Below are 20,671 nucleotides of genomic sequence, written 5' to 3'. Positions count from 1 at the left end.
GTGGTTGGTGGTATAGTGGTTAAATGAGTTACCTACCGCACACTGAGACCTGAGTTCAATTCCCAGCCCAGCCTGGGTTCAATTCCCAGCCACGGTATGTAAGCTGACTTTTGAAATACTACAATTTCCATCAGGGAGATTCCTGATCTCATAAAGCAATGTAGGCCTGCAATTGAATTCAATAAGATTTCTGACCTTAAAACACTGCTTTGTATTAAATCCAGATTTTTTCCTGGGACTTTTGATGTGTATATTACTCAACCATGTCTTCCTTCAGGTATTAGACACCATGAAACATCTTTTCTATCATTTTTCCAGTCAGCAGAAATTTTTTAAAGTTCGCCTCCCCATTGTAGTCTATTGCAGTTCGCGAAAGTTCGCGAACAGTGTTCGCAAACCGAAAATCGGAGGTTCGGCCCGTCTCTAATGAGGGGCAGTGATGATGCATGTGGCCAGTAATATATGAGGCATAATGTATGGGGTACTATAAGCTCTGCAGCACAGTCATAATACACCATCTGGTTTTGCAGCATTATTTGTTTGGCCCTGGCTCAGTGCGGATGTTGATGAATGTTTTAAATTAAGCAGGTTGGCGTTTCTTCACAGGATCCTTGGAGAGACGTACACACAGCCACAAGCTTTGTACACACACATGGCTTGCTGCTGTGCACACATGATCTGTCAGGAGCTATTACAGTAGATGCCTCACTGCAGCCACCAGTCCAGCAGGAGTGGCAAGACGTGGATGGGAGGGTGGGGAGATGCCACGTCGTGCATACGCGGTGTCAGAAAATTACTGTCTGAAACATGGGCGTCCGCAGAACATTTTCCAGGGGGGGGGGGGGGAGGAAAAAGGACCGAAAATTTGGGGTGGTGTTGTGGCGCCAAAAAATGGGGGTGTGGTCATGAACCAAAATGTGGGTGTGGTCGTGGGTGGAGACAAGTTTACATGAAGTAAGCAATGGTGGGACATTAGATTAGGACAGTGGTGGCGAACCTTTTGGAGGTCGAGTGTCCAAACTGCAAAGTCACTTTACTATCACAAAGTGCCAACAGCAATTTAAACTACGGTAAATATAAACGTTTTAACTCATACATGAACATTATGGAAAATCCAAGTTGAAAATAAACTGTGAAGATAAACAATTTCATACATCCTACTCCTGAAAAATGTATTCATTTTTTTAGAACCTCACAGTTTCATTTCCTGTTTTAAAAAGCGGAAAAAGTAGGTTTAATGCTATTGTCTCATATGATAAGGATTCAGCTTTTCCCATAGTCTCGCAGCTGGCAATCATGTGACCCCCAACAAGACAAATTCAGCAAACATGAGCCCCCCCCCCCCCCCCCCCCCCATCAAGACAAATTCAGCAATCATGAGGCCCCCAACATGACCAACTCAGCAATCATGAGGCCCCCAACAAGACAAATTCAGCAATTATGAGGCCCCCAATAAGACAAATTCAGCAATCATGAGGCCCCCCATCAAGACAAATTCAGCAATCATGAGGCCCCCAACATGACCAATTTAGCAATCATGGGGCCCCCAACAAGACAAATTCAACAATCATGAGGCCCCCAACAAGGCAAATTCAGCAATCTTGAGGCCCCCAACAAATCATGAGGCCCCCAACAAGACAAATTCAGCAGTCATGAGGCACATAAATAGACAGTATTTCACATAAATAGGCAGAATGCCCCCTTAATATGGTAGCACAATACCATAATAACACTCAATCTGACAGCAGTGGTTCCCCAAAAATAGGTAGCCCCAGGTCTATAGGTGTCCCCATAATAGGTGGCACTGGCCAGGGGTATAGATGTCCCCAGAACTGGTAGCCAGGGGTATATGTGCCCAGTATATGTAGCCAGAGGTATATGTGCCCAGTATATGTAGGCAGGGGTATATGTGCCCAGTATATGTAGGCAGGGGTATATGTGCTCAGTATATGTAGTCAGGGGTATATCTGCCCAGTATATGTAGTCAGGGGTATATGTGCCCAGTATATGTAGTCAGGGGTATATGTGCCCAGTATATGTAGTCAGGGGTATATGTGCCCAGTATATGTAGTCAGGGGTATATGTGCCCAGTATATGTAGTCAGGGGTATATGTGCCCAGTATATGTAGTCAGGGGTATATGTCCCCAGTATATGTAGCCAGGGGTATATGTCCCCAGTATATGTAGCCAGGGGTATATGTCCCCAGTATATGTAGCCAGAGGTATAGATGACCCCAGTATATGTAGTCAGGGGTATATGTGCCCAGTATATGTAGCCAGGGGTATATGTGCCCAGTATATGTAGTCAAGGGTATATGTGCCCAGTATATGTAGTCAAGGGTATATGTGCCCAGTATATGTAGCCAGAGGTATATGTGCCCAGTATATGTAGGCAGGGGTATATGTGCCCAGTATATATAGTCAGGGGTATATGTGCCCAGTATATGTAGTCAGGGGGGATATGTGCCCAGTTTATGTAGCCAGGTGTATATGTCCCAGTATATGTAGGCAGGTGTATATGTCCCCAGTATATGTAGGCAGGTGTATATGTCCCAGTATATGTAGGCAGGTGTATATGTCCCAGTATATGTAGGCAGGTGTATATGTCCCAGTATATGTAGGCAGGGGAATATATCCCAGTATATATAGCCAGGGGTATATGTGCCCAGTACATGTGGTCAGGAGTATATGTGCCCAGTATATGTAGGCAGGGGTATATGTGCCAGTATATGTAGGCAGGGGTATATGTGCCCAGTATATGTAGGCAGGGGTATATGTTCCCAGTATATGTAGCCAGGGGTATATGTTCCCAGTATATGTAGCCAGGGGTATATGTGCCCAGTATATGTAGGCAGGGGTATATGTGCCCAGTATATGTAGGCAGGGGTATATGTGCACAGTATATGTAGTCAAGAGTATATGTGCCCAGTATATGCAGTCAAGGGTATATGTGCCCAGTATATGTAGCCAGAGGTATATGTGCCCAGTATATGTAGGCAGGGGTATATGTGCCCAGTATATATAGCCAGGGGTATATGTGCCCAGTATATGTAGGCAGGGGTATATGTGCCCAGTATATGTAGGCAGGGGTATATGTGCCCAGTATATGTAGGCAGGGGTATATGTGCCCAGTATATGTAGGCAGGGGTATATGTGCCCAGTATATGTAGTCAAGAGTATATGTGCCCAGTATATGCAGTCAAGGGTATATGTGCCCAGTATATGTAGCCAGAGGTATATGTGCCCAGTATATGTAGCCAGAGGTATATGTGCCCAGTATATGTAGGCAGGGGTATATGTGCCCAGTATATATAGTCAGGGGTATATGTGCCCAGTATATGTAGTCAGGGGTATATGTCCCCAGTATATGTAGCCAGGGGTATATGTCCCCATTATATGTAGCCAGAGGTATAGATAACCCCAGTATATGTAGTCAGGGGTATATGTGCCCAGTATATGTAGCCAGGGGTATATGTGCCCAGTATATGTAGTCAAGGGTATATGTGCCCAGTATATGTAGTCAAGGGTATATGTGCCCAGTATATGTAGCCAGAGGTATATGTGCCCAGTATATGTAGGCAGAGGTATATGTGCCAAGTATATATAGTCAGGGGTATATGTGCCCAGTATATGTAGTCAGGGGGGATATGTGCCCAGTTTATGTAGCCAGGTGTATATGTCCCAGTATATGTAGGCAGGTGTATATGTCCCCAGTACATGTAGGCAGGTGTATATGTCCCAGTATATGTAGGCAGGTGTATATGTCCCAGTATATGTAGGCAGGGGAATATATCCCAGTATATATAGCCAGGGGTATATGTGCCCAGTATATGTGGTCAGGAGTATATGTGCCCAGTATATGTAGGCAGGGGTATATGTGCCAGTATATGTAGGCCGGGGTATATGTGGCCAGTATATGTAGGCAGAGGTATATGTGCCCAGTATATATAGCCAGGGGTATATGTGCCCAGTATATGTAGTCAGGAGTATATGTGCCCAGTATATGTAGTCAGGGGTATATGTCCCCAGTATATGTAGCCAGGGGTATATGTCCCCAGTATATGTAGCCAGAGGTATAGATAACCCCAGTATATGTAGTCAGGGGTATATGTGCCCAGTATATGTAGCCAGGGGTATATGTGCCCAGTATATGTAGTCAAGGGTATATGTGCCCAGTATATGTAGTCAAGGGTATATGTGCCCAGTATATGTAGCCAGAGGTATATGTGCCCAGTATATGTAGGCAGAGGTATATGTGCCAAGTATATATAGTCAGGGGTATATGTGCCCAGTATATGTAGTCAGGGGGGATATGTGCCCAGTTTATGTAGCCAGGTGTATATGTCCCAGTATATGTAGGCAGGTGTATATGTCCCCAGTATATGTAGGCAGGTGTATATGTCCCAGTATATGTAGGCAGGTGTATATGTCCCAGTATATGTAGGCAGGGGAATATATCCCAGTATATATAGCCAGGGGTATATGTGCCCAGTATATGTGGTCAGGAGTATATGTGCCCAGTATATGTAGGCAGGGGTATATGTGGCCAGTATATGTAGGCAGGGGTATATGTGCCCAGTATATGTAGGCAGGGGTATATGTGCCCAGTATATGTAGCCAGGGGTATATGTGCCCAGTATATGTAGGCAGGAGTATATGTGCCCAGTATATGTAGGCAGGGGTATATGTGCCCAGTATATGTAGTCAGGGGTATATGTGCCCAGTATATGTAGTCAGGGGTATATGTGCCCAGTATATGTAGTCAGGGGTATATGTGCCCAGAATATGTAGCCAGGGGTATATGTGCCCAGTATATGTAGTCAAGGGTATATGTGCCCAGTATATGTAGCCAGAGGTATATGTGCCCAGTATATGTAGGCAGGGGTATGTGTGCCCAGTATATATAGTCAGGGGTATGTGTGCCCAGTATATGTAGTCAGGGGGGATATGTGCCCAGTTTATGTAGCCAGGTGTATATGTCCCAGTATATGTAGGCAGGTGTATATGTCCCAGTATATGTAGGCAGGTGTATATGTCCCCAGTATATGTAGGCAGGTGTATATGTCCCAGTATGCAGGTGTATTTGTCCCAGTATATGTAGGCAGGTGTATATGTCCCAGTATATGTAGGCAAGGGAATATATCCCAGTATATATAGCCAGGGGTATATGTGCCCAGTATATGTGGTCAGGGGTATATGTGCCCAGTATATGTAGGCAGAGGTATATGTGCCAGTATATGTAGGCAGGGGTATATGTGGCCAGTATATGTAGGCAGGGGTATATGTGGCCAGTATATGTAGGCAGGGGTATATGTGCCCAGTATATATAGCCAGGGGTATATGTGCCCAGTATATGTAGGCAGGGGTATATGTGCCTAGTATATGTAGGCAGGGGTATATGTGCCCAGTATATGTAGGCAGGGGTATATGTGCCCAGTATATGTAGGCAGGGGTATATGTGCCCAGTATATGTAGGCAGGGGTATATGTGCCCAGTATATGTAGGCAGGGGTATATGTGCCCAGAATAAGTAGCCAGGTGTATATGTCCCAGTATATGTAGGCAGGGGTATATGTCCCCAGAATAAGTAGCCAGGTGTGCCCCAGCAGGAGGGGAGCAGCGCAGAGAAGAGGGAAAGCTATGTGCGGACAGCGGGGAAGGGTGGACGTCTCCCCCCCCCCCCCTTCCCTCACCTTAGGGGGCTTTCCCTCCCTCGCTCTCCCCTCCGGAGTCCAGAACGAAGTGTGCAGCTGCTGGGCAGCGGGCGGAACTTACCTCGTCTCGCTCCTGCGCCGGAAGTTCTGGTGCCGCACTCTGGTCTGGATCAGACCAGAGTAGCGGCTAATCCATCCGGCGCCTGCGACGAGATGAGGTAAGTTCCGCCCGCTGCCCAGCAGCTGCACACTTCGTTCTGGACTCCGGAGGGGAGAGCCAGGGAGGGAAAGCCCCCTAAGGTGAGGGAAGGGGGGGGGGGAGACGTCCGCCCTTCCCCACTGTGCCCATAGCTTTCCCTCTTCTCTGTGCTGTTCCCCTCCTGCTGGCTGCACGGGCATGTGGCCAGGGGGGGTAGCGGGCGGCTAGGGTCGGGCAGATGCCCGGTTTTGCCATATGTGCGGACGCCCATGGTCTGAAATGGAGAACTCTAACAATCCACTAAATAAAATTAGCCACGTGTGTTTGTATTGCTGGATGTCCTGATTGTACAGAGTTCTGAACCTCTCAAGTATCTATGCTCCCCACTAATTGTGTTGTATTTTGTGCCGCGCACCAGTGATAAGCGAAAAATGCCAATATTCTTTTTTGCATTAATTTTCACAAAAATAATGTAAAATCTGATTTTCAAGCAAAAAATTCCATTGAAAAAAGTTTTTATTTTTTGCGTTTTTCACGGTAAAATATAGTTTTCGCTGAAAAATAGCCATGGCCAGGGCTGGGTTTACCATAAGGCACTAGAGGCACGTGCCTACAGGCGCCTGATGAGGGAAAGGCGGCTCACTCCCTCCTTCCCTATGCAGAGTCCTGATGAGAGTGTAAATGAGAGGTTACTCTACCTGCTCTCAGCATTCCACTGATGAGGTCTTTCTTCAGTCAGGGGCACCTCTAGCTACTTAATACTGAGGTTCCTCTAGCTACCTTTGGGGACACCTGTAGCTACGTATGACAGACAAGAGAATTAACGAAGAAGTGACAGATGGGCCAGCCAGCACACTTGCGGTATGGTTCAGCATCAGCAGGGGGTTTGCAGGTTCATGGAGGGGGAAGTCTAGGGTGCCAGGACATCTGTGCCTATAGGCTCCTGTGATGTAAATCCGGGCTTAGAGTTGTCTCGAACCTCCAATTTTGGTTCGCGAACCTCAAAAGCCAACATGCGAAAAAGGGTCACAAACCAGCGAAATTTTGAACCGCCATAGACTTCAATGGGCAGGCGAACTTTCAAAACTACAAACACTAATTCTGTCCACTAAAGTGATGGAAAAGATGTTTCAAGGGGTCTAACACCTAGAGTGGGAAAGACGCCAAAAGTCCAGGGAAAAAAATCCGGATCTGACACAAAGCAGCGTTTAAGGGCAGACATCACATTTTATTGCTAAATTGGAGGCCTAAAGTGCTTTAAAACATCTTGCATGGTATGCATCAATCAGGGAGTGTAATTAGAATACTGCTTCACACTGACAGACTAAACTCCCTGTGTAACGCACCGCAAACAGCTGTTTGCGTAGTGATGGCCGTGCTGGACTGGTGCGCACCGTGGCGAGAGTGCAGGTGATGGCGGTTTTCAAGCCCATATGGTCGAGGTGAGGTAGCTGAATGACAGAACAGTGACTGAGTGTCCAGCTGATCGAATTTGGTCTGTCCACAATGAAGCAACGACTTTATTATCTTCTTTGATCAGATGTGCCCCCCAACCCCAACACACTCATATAGCCGGCGGTCATTGCTTCATTGTGATACGCAAGCCCCTTCACCGCGGCAAGATAATGATCACGAAGGGGAATTGGCACATGTACATGCCTTTTGTTTTGTTGTTGCAGCCGCAGTGCAGCCAGAAAAATTAGGCAGGCATGTGCACGCACCAGAAAAATTATTGTAGCGGCCGCTGCTAGCAGCGGCCTTAAAAATTCAGGAATCCACATGAAGTCCTGGACCCTGTTGGTGGTGGCGGAGAAGGCAGTCAAGCGGCCTGCAGGCAGAGATGCTGTGTGGGGATTAGTCTTGGGGCAGGCAGTCACACGGTGTGCAGGCAGAGATGCTGTGTGTGGGGACTGTCTTGGGGCAGGCCTGACCGTGCTTTTCAGACCAGGCATCCGTGGTCAGATGGACCCTTGGCCCAACGCTGTGTGCCAGAGATGACACCACTTGCCTTTCAACATCATGGTACAGTTTGGGTATCTCCTTTTTGATAAAAAAATTGTGTGATGGTATCTTACACTGCAGTGTGTGGCTTTGCTTTTGTGTGCTGCTTTTCCTCAGGTGGTCATCCCATTGCAGTTTGTACTTTGTAATCATGTGCCTTCGTAAGGTAGTTGTCCCTACGCGGGTCTTGGTCTTTCCACGGCTCAATTTTCGGTGACAGAGAGTACAGATGGCATTGCTCTCATCTGAGGCAGACACCCAAAAAAATTTCCACACCGCTGAGCCCCAGGATGATGGCACTTTGGTGATGGCTCCTGACGAAGTGCTAAGTGAGGTGCCAAAATCGGAGGAGGAAGATATGTCATGTTTCCGTGCGGAAGCTGAGGTGTTCTGTGTTAAATAGTCAACTACGTCCTGACAATATTGGAGGTTGATGGCACGTGCCTTCTTCTGAACACTGTACTTTGGTTGAGATCCGCACGAAATCACGACAGTGCGACCTCGAACAGACCTGCCGGGTGGCCTGCCTCTGGCTCTGCCACTTGTTTTGTCCATATTGGGGGGATGAAGTGAAAGGTATGCACTGACTTGACTAATATGATGTGCGGTTACACAGTTGCAGTGAAAAGGTTGCAGTGACTGCTGGTACAACAATGTGTGGTCACACAGGTGCAGTGAAAAGGTGACTGCTGGTACAACAATGTGCGAATACACAGATGCAGTGAACAGTTATGCAGTGACTGGTATATAACACTGCGTGCAGTCACACAGGTGCAGTGAACATGAACAGGTATGCATGGTCGGACTGGTATTACAAATGTGCAGCTGTCACACACAGGTGCAGTGAAAAGGTATACACTGAATGTGTTGGGCCTGGCACAGTATAGCAGCAATTAGCAAGGGCCAGCTGTGACACACAGGGCTGTATAATACACTGTCAGTGACACACACACACACACACACACACACACACACACACACACACACACACACACACACACACACACACACACACACACACACACACACACACACACACACACACACACACACACACACACACACACACACACACACACACACACACACACACACACACACACACACACACACACACACACACACACACACACACACACACACACACACACACACACACACACAACACTTCACAAGAACATTAGATCTGAAAAGAGCTCTTTTTGTAGCGCTTTTCAAAAACAAATATTAGGTAGGAGCAATCTAACAAGACCTAACTAAGCTTTCCCTATCTCTGCAGCAGGTTCCTCTCCCTTCTCTCACTACTGCAGCCAGGGTCGGACTGGGACACTGGGGGCCCACCAAAGAAATTTCAACCTGGGGCCCACACATCCCATGATTGTGGTGAAAAAAGGGCGTGACCATGCACCGGAAGGTGGGCGTGGTCATGATGTAGTATGGACAGGGCCAAATGTACATGATCTTAGCAGCATTGTAATTCAGAGACACTGCTGCCCAGCAAAACTTTGCATAGAGTCCCCTCCTTCAATATAAAGTAATGGCCTACTTTGCAGAGGTTGCGACCACAGAGGTTGTAGAGGTTGCGACCGCATCGGGCCCCTTGGGCCAAAGGGGCCCTCCCCCAACTACAGTATTACCTCTCTATTGGTCCTTTGCTCATAATAATCACTTCTATAGATACTTTGAACTGTGGTAATCATTAACGAGCTATTTCCCATCCCCTTCTTGCACCTCTGACACGGTAGTTGCCATTGGCAGGTTTTGGTGCGTCGTATCAATTGTTATGTATAGAGTGCTTGGGGGGCCCCATTGTAAAATTTACTTCGGGGCGCCCAGATCCTTCGCTACGCAACTGCTCTCAGCATGAGTGATTACAGCACTGAGAAGAGTATTTTTGTGCTGCAGGCAGCAATTGGAGCTCTGTCAGACAAGGAGAGGGGGCCCACCAGTGACCTGGAGGCGGGCCCACCGAGGGAAAAAACTGTACTACTGTGGCCCAGAGCCGGATTAAGGCCAAATGGGGCCCTAAGCAAAATGGCAGATCTGGGCCCCCCTCAAACCACCTCATGTTCCCCTCTTTTCCCCCATGCCATCTCTTGTCCCCATGTCCCCTCTGTGCATCCCCTTGTGCCCCTCTGTTCTCGCTGTGCCACCTCTTGTGCCTCTCTGTTCCACTTGTGCCACTCTGTTCCCCTCATTTCCCCTCATGTCCCCTCTGTACCACCTTGTAGCCCCTGTGTCACACCGCCACAACACACAGAGACACTGTGTAAGGATCGGTGTCAGCAAACAGAGAGAATCTGATTATTGGTGATCTGCAGTATCGCCAATAATACAGATGTCACCTGATTATGGATGATCTGCAGAATCACCAATAATACAAGTGTAACTAACCTCCGGACACCTAATACAGTAAATGACAATAACGACAGTAATAATACACAAGATCGTGGAAATATCCACCACACGGCAATTCCTCAGAAGTGTGGTTACCTCTGAATGGGAACCCCGTGTGTGAGATCCTCAAACCAGGCAAAGAGAGGAATCTCAGCCCCAGGCAGTAATCGTCTGCTAGGGCAGGCGTCTCGGAGAGGCAAGCCTCAGAGATAACCCTACAGTGGGAGACGTTCCACTGAAGGGAGAAAGGTCAGACAAGCAGAGGTTCGGCAACAGAGAAGGCGGCAGCAGTACAGAGACGGAGGGCTGATTCAGAGTCGGTAAACAGGCAGGGTCGGCAACTTGAATCAGATAGGCAGAAGTACAAGAGCGATTAGAGTAAAGAGTAGTCAGGGATAGCCAGAGTCAAAACACAGGTAAGTATACAAATACAATCCTAATCTAAGATGTGACGTCCTTGGTATCAACACCTAGGAAACTGGACTAAGGTCTGAGCACTAACACGAATGTATTCACGACAGCAGACAAGGAGCAACTGACATCCAGCTCCTTATATGCTGAGAGTCACTCAGCCAGCCCGCCCAGAAGCCCAGCCAATCCGGAGACCTCCTGAGGTCAGCTGACTGGAGAGTCAGCTGACCTTCCTACGTAGGAGGTAAAAGTCCTGCCGCCTCGCGCGCGCATGACCCTCTGCCTCTGTTTACCAGAGAGGCCAGGCCCCAGGTCAGCGCACGAACGCGCACTGAAGTCCGCAGGCTGGGTTGCGGGACCCACCGCCATGTCGCCAGCCACGGCGGCGGTTTCCCCTCTGCTCTGTGCCACCAGCTCCGCATGTGTGGCAGAAACCGCCGGCTGGGAAGCGGAGACCGCCGCCATGCTGCCCAGCGCGGCGGCGGTGCCTCCGCTAAACCTTAAACACTGCCTGTCCCACCACAACATGCAAAGACACTGCCTGTCTCACCACAACACACACAGACACTGCCTGTCACACCACAACGCACACAGACACTGCCTGTCCCACCACAACGCACACAGACACTGCCTGTTTCACCACAACGCACACAGACACTGCCTGTTTCACCACAACGCACACAGACACTGCCTGTCCCACCACAAGACACACAGACACTGCCTGTCCCACCACAACACACACACACAGACACTGCCTGTCCCACCACAACGCACACAGACACTGCCTGTCCCACCACAACGCACACAGACACTGCCTGTCCCACCACAACGCACACAGACACTGCCTGTCCCACCACAACACACACAGACACTGCCTGTCCCACCACAACACACACAGACACTGCCTGTCCCACCACAACACACACAGACACTGCCTGTCCCACCACAACACACATACAGACACTGCCTGTCCCACCACAACACACATACAGACACTGCCTGTCCCACCACAACACACACACACACACTGCCTGTCCCACCACAACACACACCGACACTGCCTGTCCCACCACAACACACACCGACACTGCCTTTCCCACCACAACACACACCGACACTGCCTGCCACACCACAACACACACCAACACATACAGACTGCAAGTTAGGTCAAGAGAAAAGCTTTGTGAAATAATCCAATCATATTTTCAGTGCTCTGAAACTGAAAGTCACAACTTTCTTTACCGCTGCCTGCTGTCCTTCTCACCATCTATGCCTTGCAGATGTCTGATGACTGGGAGCAGTGGGAGATCTCTGCCATCTAGCTGCCTGGGACTGATGATACAGGGAGGAGGTGGCTCATGCAGGGAGGGGTGACATGAGAGGGTGTCAGACGGCCCTTTGAAAAGACACTGGAAATGCCTGCTCTGGAAATGCCTGCTCACCTCTCCTGATTCTTCATGCTGAAGCTTATATTCCTGCTGGGATGGGAGGAGAGGGCATAAAGGGTGGGGAAACAGCCAGAGCAGACACAGACAATTCAATGCTGCAGGAAGCATGGGCTGCTTCCGTTAGAGCAGAACCCGGCTTCCTGCTGTTGCCTGGCAACATACAGCCACAGCTCAGCAGCGTCTGAGGGCTAAACTATTAACTGAAGGGGGGGGAGAGAAGAACTTTAGCAGTTAAAACTGTTAGCAGCTCTGTTCTCCAGCGTCCTCCCTCCCCTCTGCAGCAGGAGCACATGAGCCTTGCGGTTTTTATGAGACAGCAGCTAGGATACCAGGGCCAGATTACATGCTGATGGGACCCCTTAGACTCTGCTGGGGCCCCAATCAGGTGATTGGAATGATTAGTGTGATAATCCGGCCCTGCTGTGGCCCAGTCCGACCCTGACTGCAGCAACACCGAGTGAGATGATGGCCGTCGCAGCTGCCTAATATAGGGGGGGGGGGGGGGGAGGGGGGCTCCAGGAGGGAGTGCAGACTGATTGGCTGTCATGTGTCTGCTGACTGTGATGTAGAAGGTCAAAGTTTAGCCCAATGATGTAGTATAGGGTCGGGTCAAACTCGCCATAAAGTTCGCGTTTGGACGCGAACGCAAACCACCGATGTTCGTGCAAATAAGTTCGCGGCTGAACAGTTCGGGACAACTCTATCCGGGCTTGGTCACGGTAAAAATATTGGGGTTTTTGTGGTAAAATATTGATTTTCCGTGTATTTGCTGTAAACAATTCTGGTTTTCTATTCACAAGAACGCGAAAATTCAAGCACTTTTTGCAAAAATGTTCTTGAATCGAAAATATGATTTTCGATACAAAAATGACTGGTGAAAATTGGCAAGCAACATTGCCGCGCACCTGATCAAGCATGTCTGCCCTACACCGGATGAAGCATGTATTGATTTTCGTGCCGGGAAGTGGGGGGAGTGGCTCCAGGAGGGAGTGTAGCCTGATTGGCTACAATGTGCCTGCTGACTGTGATGTAGAGGGTCAAAGTTGACCCTAATGGTGCACTATGGGGGCGAACCGAACTTCCGGAAAAATTTGCGGTTCTCCGTGATCGCGAAAGCCGGGAAGTTCGCGGGAACAGTTCGCCGGCCAACCGTTCAGACCATCTCTAGCCACCAATCTTAGCCCAAAATTGGTCGCATTGATGATCAGGTATGCTCTAGGTGGCACCGATTTTTATACTATCCGAGTATAATGATTGAATCGGATGGTCGATCGGCCGCCTGGTGCATGGCCACCTTAATTCTGAGCTGGGTTAAAAACAAAAAAAAAGAAAAGGGAAGTGATGTCACTTTTGACTTCACAGAGAAACAGTAAAATGGAAACCAGCAGAAATATTATTTTCTTTTTCATATCACATTTCTCACTAATCTGACAGTAAACACTAAAAACAATATGATAGGCAAGCTATATAAGTCATTTCTTATTGGATGATTTATTTTAATTTTTTCAGTTAATATGGAGTTTCATTGCACTTTAAAGGAAACCAGAGATGAACGCTTTGGCACAAAATAAACATATCCCCTAATAGATTTTTCAAAATAAATACTATACCTGGTGTTTTCGCCGCTCTGGTGTGCTTCTTTTTGTGTTTTTTTTTGTTTTACTATAACTCCACGCAAAACACAGTTCATCAGAAAAGCATATTATTTAGCGGGATGTGTGCAAAATGAAAACAGCATTTCTAAAAACCTCTTATGACTAACGAATATAGATTAAAAAAAAAAAAAAACCTTTTTCAATATTCCCTTTACAGCTCCTCCCATCTCATCACTGCTCTCTGTGATGCTTTGAATATACAGAACAAGAAAGCAGAGCCAGAAGGGGGCAGGCTTGGGCTTGAAAAGACATCAGAGAAGACAGACTCAGCTATAATGATTCCTGAGCAAAGCCAGACTGAGTGCTCAGTCAGGGATTTTATCAGGGCTGATAACAAGCAGGCTGAGCAGTGAAGGATGAAACAGAGAGCAGGGTAGGTGTTTTCTCTAATGTTCCCACTGATCTATATGGTAAATACATGGTGGTGCTTCGTCTCTGGTTCACTTTAAGGTGCCCAATACAGTGTGATTTTAAGCAAGCAATCATATTTTTGATAAGATCGTTCAGATCAGAAGTAAAGATTGTATTTAATCGATCCACAGCATTAAAGAAAACCAAAGTGTCAGGTTCTATACTTGCCTGGGCTTCCTACAGCCCTCTTGAGGCTGCTCCTGTCCCCCACCGGATGGCTAGCTATTTGCGCTAATCGTGCTTTGTCATGCAGTACTGCGCAGGCGCAGATCACTCCCAGCGATGTGCGTACCTGGCCCATCCAATAGGGGAACAGGAGCGGCGAGACGGCAAGGGACGGAGCAGCCTCAAGAGGCTGGAGGAAGCCGAGGCAAGTACAAAACCTGACACTTCTTTTGTCTCAGGTGGACCTTAAAGGGGAACTGAAGTAAGAGGTATACGGAGGCTGCCATATTTATATCCTTTTAATCAATACCAGTTGCCTGGCAGCCCTGCTGGTCTATTTCTCTGCAGTAGTATCTGAATAACACCAGAAACAAGCATGCAGCTAGTCTTGTCAGATCTGACTTTAAAGTCTGAAACACCTGATCTGCTGCATGCTTGTTCAGGGGCTATGGCTAATCGTATTAGAGGCAGAGGATCAGCAGGACAGCCCGGCAACTGGTATTGCTTAAAAGAAAACAAACATGGCAGCCTCCATATACCTCTCTCTTCAGTTCCCCTTTAATGAATTCATCCTACAATCATATTTCTGATCGTATCTATTATTTATAAAGCGTCAACATCTTCTACAGCGCTGTACAGAGTATATGGTCTTGTCACTTAACTGTGCCTCAGAGGGGCTCACAATCTAATCCTACTATAGTCACATGTCTATGTATGTATCGTGTACACTGTATGTATTGTAGTCTAGGGCCAATTTAGGGGGAAGCCAATTAACCTATCTGTATATTTTTGGGATGTGGGAGGAAACCGGAGTGCCTGAAGGAAACCCACACAGAGAAAGGGGGAACATACAAACTCCTTGCAGATGATGCCCTGGCTGCGATTAGAGCCAGGGACCCAGTGCTGCAAGGCGAGAGCGCTATCCACAACACCACCCTGCTGCCATATGAAAAAAAAAAAAAAAACCCGCCATGCTAATTGACCATTTCATCCAGGCGGCCATTCACAATACCATTTTAGTGAACGTTCGACCTTCCAAACTGATAATTGTCATCGTAAGGAAACTAACAATTGGCTGTCCCATACATTAGATGACAAAAATCTAACCAATCCGATAAATTAAAATGGAATTGATCTGCAAAATGGAATGATGAAAAAAAAAAAAAAATCGATAAATCGGTCTTTTGTTGTCTATTGGCTTCATCAACACCATTCGATTTGATAGATTCAGAAAGGCTGTTAGTTTGCTAAATTGTATCTTTTTAAAGAGACACTTAAGCCAGAAAAAAAAATAGTTTTACTCACCTGGGGCTTCTACCAGCCCCCTGCAGCAGTCCTGTGCCCTCGCAGCCCCTCACTAATCCTCTGGTCCCCCGCTGCCAGCTAGTTTCGTTTTTGCTTACAGGCCCGTCAGGACTGGCCACGCGTAGCTTTTTCCGCATTCCCGACTGTAATTAGCGCTATTGCGGGCAAAAATACGCCTTGCTGCATTACGAACGCATAGATATGCGGCAACGTGTATTTTTGTACGCGTTACGGTCCGCAATAGCGCTAATTGCAGTCGGGAATGCGGAAAAAGCTACGCGCACGGCCGGCGCTACCATAGAGGCAAAGGGGGCAATTGTCCCAGGGCCCCAGAGCTTGTAGGGGCCCCCAGTGGCTACAAGAGGAAAAAATAATTTTTCAAATCGACCTTATAGTTTTTGAGAAAATCGAAAGGGGAAAAAAAAAATACACATTTAAAAACCCGCTGACTTTAATGGTTAATAGCAAATCCACCTTAAATGATAGAAACCCTAAATTTGCAGGATATGTTAAGAAGATCATTGGAAATAAGAGGAAACATTTTATTTTCAAAAAGACCTTATAGTTTTTGAGAAAATCGATTTTAAAGTTTCAAAGGAAAAAAGTATACTTTTAAATGCGGTAAATATCACTTTTAGTAGCAAACCTAACGGTAGTGTAATTTTACATGCATCAAACGAAAGCGCAATAAATTTCCTGACGGGGTTTCCAGGGGGTCCATATGCAGCCGCAGCGCTTTGGTCAGGGATTGCGATACAGCCGCAATATGGCTGCATGAAGATCCCTGGCATTTTTTTTTTTATGTTTAGAGTGTGGGAATTTTTTTTTTTTTTTTTTAATTATGTGGGGTCCCCCCTCCTGAAACTTTTTAACCGCTTGTCCCCCATGCAGGCTGGGGTAGCCAGAATGTGGAGCTCCAACCGATTGGGACTTCACACCCTGACTATACCAGCTGCAAAAAAAGGTCCCGTAATGCCGATTTTTGTTTCGGGGTATCTGTTGGGGGGCCCTATTGTTGCTTAAACCGGCCCTGGCTACGCGTGGCCAGTCCTGACGGGCCTGTCAGCAAAAACGAAACTAGCTGGCAGCGAGGGACCAGAGGATTAGTGAGTGGCTCCGAGGGCACAGGACTGCTGCAGGGGGATGGTAGAAGCCCCAGGTGAGTAAAACTCTTTTTTTTTCAGGACTTAAGGTTCACTTTAAGGAAACCATCAGTAATGGGATTATTCAGGATCGATTGGACAGACAAGCTTTGTTTTCATGCAATAATACAATCAGAATAATTTGATCGCAAATACAATTATTCATTAAAAACTGTACCGATAATGGGTACCTTTTAGATAGTAAGCTGGAAAGGGCAGAGCTCTTTCGTCTATTGAGATCTATATATCTATCTGCCCATAATTATTCATACCCCTGGCAAATTTTGACTTAAAGTTACTTTTATTCAACCAGCAAGTCATTTTTTGACAGGAAAGGAGACACGTGTCTTCCAAACGATAATAAGACGATGTACAACAAGAGGCATTATTGTGGGAAAAAAAAACAAAAAATGTCAGCTTTTATTTACATTTGAGAAAAAAGTATCCAGTCCAAAATTATTCATACCCTTCTCAATAATCATTAGAAAAGCCTTTATTGGCTATTACAGGCTACAGCAATCAAACACTTCCTATAATTGCAGACCAGCTTTTTGCATGTCTCCACAGACATTCATCTTTAGCAATGAGCTCCAAATCTTTCAGGTTGGAGGGTCTTCTTGCCGTCACCCTGATCTTTAGCTCCCTCCACAGATTCACAATTGGATTCAAGTCAGGACTCTGGATGGGCCACTCCAAAACGTTAATGTTATGGGTCCTTGCCATGCTGAAATGTCCACTGGTGCCCAAGGCCAAGTTTCTCTGCAGACTGCCTGATGCTGTCGTTGAGAATCCTCATGTATTGCTCTTTTTTCATGGTGCCATTTACTGTGGTTAGGTTCCCTGGTCCATTGGCTGAAAAACACCCCCAAAGCATTAGGTTTGATCTGTAATGCTTGGTACACACTATGCAATTTCCTGTCAGACGGGTCAAATTGATTATTTCCGACAGGTCAGATCTGATTTTGAATCATTTTTCTGGTCGATTTTGTATAGGCATGAACGGAAAATCGATCAGAAAGATGATTGGAAATCAGATTGGACCTGTCAGAAATAATTGATTCGACCCGCCTATCTTACGAGAAATTGCATGTTGTGTACCAGGCATTACAGCTATGTTTATCTGTCGCTGTGCATTATCTGTCGCTGCTAAGGCTCCTTTCACATCTAACAACGCGTGCAGGAGCCGTTCTCCTGCACGCATTGACTAGCCTGCGGCTGTCGTCGGGAATCTGCGGTGCGACGCTTAGTAGCGGCGGTAGTATTAATTAACCCGACGGGAAAACGCCGATTCCCGACAAGAAACAGCTCCCGGGTGCGTCATACCGCAACGCACAAAAACGCAGCGTTCTATGTGAAAGCTAAAATGAAAATCTATGGACTTTCATTTTACCTTGGGTAACGCAAACTTTAGCCGTTGCGTCAAAACTTTCAAAATCTGCGCAGATGTGAAAGAGCCCTAAGTGTTTATGTCTATTACACATCTCTGACAGATGTCGTCCGTCAGGGACCTGATCCCCGAGGGGTGATATGACTGGTTCTGGCTGAACAGACATGAGTCAGGTGTGCAGCTGATGATGCGTTGTGTTGCCATGCGGGGAGGCGGAGGGCGATGTCATGCAGCAGGCGGGGGAGCGGCGTAGACTAAGAAATTGCCCGTTGCGGGGGTGAGTTGATCCAGCGAGCGGATTGCCTGCGGGTTGGGGGTCGCTGCACACACACCTGATTATTGGCTATTATCGGCTGCCTCACCTGACTTTAGTTAAGTATATGTACAAGCCTTTATACAGCACCATGGACAATGCGGAAACTATATAACTCAATAATATTATTCACACAGCCAAGATGTAGAAAGAGAACATAACAAAAGCATAGAATTTCGTTGACCTGACCTGCCCTTCCTCTGATCCCAGCTCTTCCCTGGAACTCTGCTGCCATCTTGTGGTCAGACTGTGCACTGCAGCCTGTGGTTTCCCATTCCTGCAGTGTGTGATGAGTCACAGCTGTTGCTGGGCTGTTAATAAATGAGGGGCTGCTGAAGCATTTCTCTGGGATGGGGGGTCCCTGGAGGACGTCAGAGATGGGGCTGAGAAGCACAGGATTGGGGAACGTGGGAAAGTGAAGTGCGGGATGTGAGACAGTGCTGATCCCCTGAGACTGCAGGAACTCAGGGTTAACCCTTACCCCACCAGTGGCCTATGTAAAAACCCAGCGAGGTGATTGCAGGTCGGCAGAGTCGCTCGTCCCTCAAATCCGATATTTACTACCACAGTTATTTCATTACATTCTGAAACTTGTTTTCTAAGTCCTCTTCTATGAATGTCCCCCCCTTCCTCCTGCCTGACACTCATTTCTGCTATTGTCCTATCTGAAATGTCTTCTGAAAATGTACCCGAGATGGTACACTGGCCCTTATTTATACTTACCCGGGGCAGTTGTGGGCTTCTGCGCATGCTCGTCTTGGTCACGCGTGCTCCCGCAGCGCTCCAGTCCCTTGAAGCGTTCATCACCTGTGCAGAACTACAGTGCAGGTGCAGAACACTCCAGGCTGCAGGAGCACGATGAGGGGTATGTGCACACCCAAGCTGCACACGTGCAGAAGCCCACAACTGCCCAGCAGAACAGAGGGGCCGAAGAGGATGACGAGGGAGACCATGGTCCTCATGGGGCTGGAGGAAGTCCCAGGTGAGTATAAATAAGGGCCAGTGTACCATTTCAGGTACATTTTAACAGCAACCCTGACGTGAGAAATAGAAGTTACTTACCTTGGTGGAGGAAGCCTGTGAACAGTCCAGAGGCTTCCTGGAGCCTTATAGAGCCCACCGATCCAGTGCAGGGTCCATTATTCACACTCCTTTCTTCCCCTGTGCAGGAGTAGCTGCGCGCTACTGGGCATTCCTGGACCGTACTCGCACATGCCCAGAACGGATGCCTCTGAGTAGAATAGGCATAGAAGGATCCTGCGCTCATATGGTGGGCTGCAGGACCATCCACAGGCCACCTCCCCTTAGTCTTACATGTCCCTCAGTTTCCTCCTGATCCTCTGCATTAGGCCTGGTTCCCATTAGTGTTTCAAGCCAGGCGGATCCGATCTCCGCTTCACCGGATGCAGATGGCTCTGTGCACACTGCAAATTGGAAGGTGAAAACGGATCTGATCAATGCTTGGTCGGATCAGTTTTCACTCAGTTTCACCGGCAAATACATACCTAATGTTCTGTAGCAGCCAGTGGTAAAGGCTTCTTCTTCTTCCGCTTTAAATACACCGCGCGTCATGTGACTAGTCACATGGCACGTCATGTAGTCACATGACGCGGAAGAAGATGGAAGCCTCTACCGCTGGCTGCTATAGAACATTAGGTGTATTTTACTCTACCTCCCATCGCTCAGGTTCGCGTCGGCCCATGCCCCAACCCCCGTGAAACGGTCCGTTTCTTCACTGCTGTGAAGAAACGTTCCGTTTTCCATTGCCCCCAATGCTGCAGTATTTTTTGTCCGGATCTGTTCCGCTGGGCAGAACGATTAGGGCCTGCAGCAATATTTCGATCCGGAGATCGGAACGTATCCGTACCAACGGACGCATGTTAATGGATCCATAGGTTGTACAGTATACATTCCGTTTGCGTTCCGCAAAAAAACACTAATGTGAACCAGTCCTTAGGCTGCTGTCCCTCTCTAAACAATGGTTCGTCACAGGCTACTGCGCATACATGGCCCATGCCTCCTCGATCACGCTCCCATGGCGGTAATGTGAAGCATGCATCTGGCCAGAGCTGTGTGATTGAGGAGGCGTGCATGAGCAATAGCCAGTCACTGGTTTTGTAGGCCACAACGGCAAAACAAAGTGAAAACCGAGGAACTTACTGGTGGGGGGATGAAGCCCAGGTA

The sequence above is a fragment of the Hyperolius riggenbachi genome, chromosome 11 (genome assembly GCF_040937935.1).
Source record: "Hyperolius riggenbachi isolate aHypRig1 chromosome 11, aHypRig1.pri, whole genome shotgun sequence".
NCBI lineage: Eukaryota > Metazoa > Chordata > Amphibia > Anura > Hyperoliidae > Hyperolius > Hyperolius riggenbachi.
Note: the sequence above shows the minus strand (reverse complement) of the source record.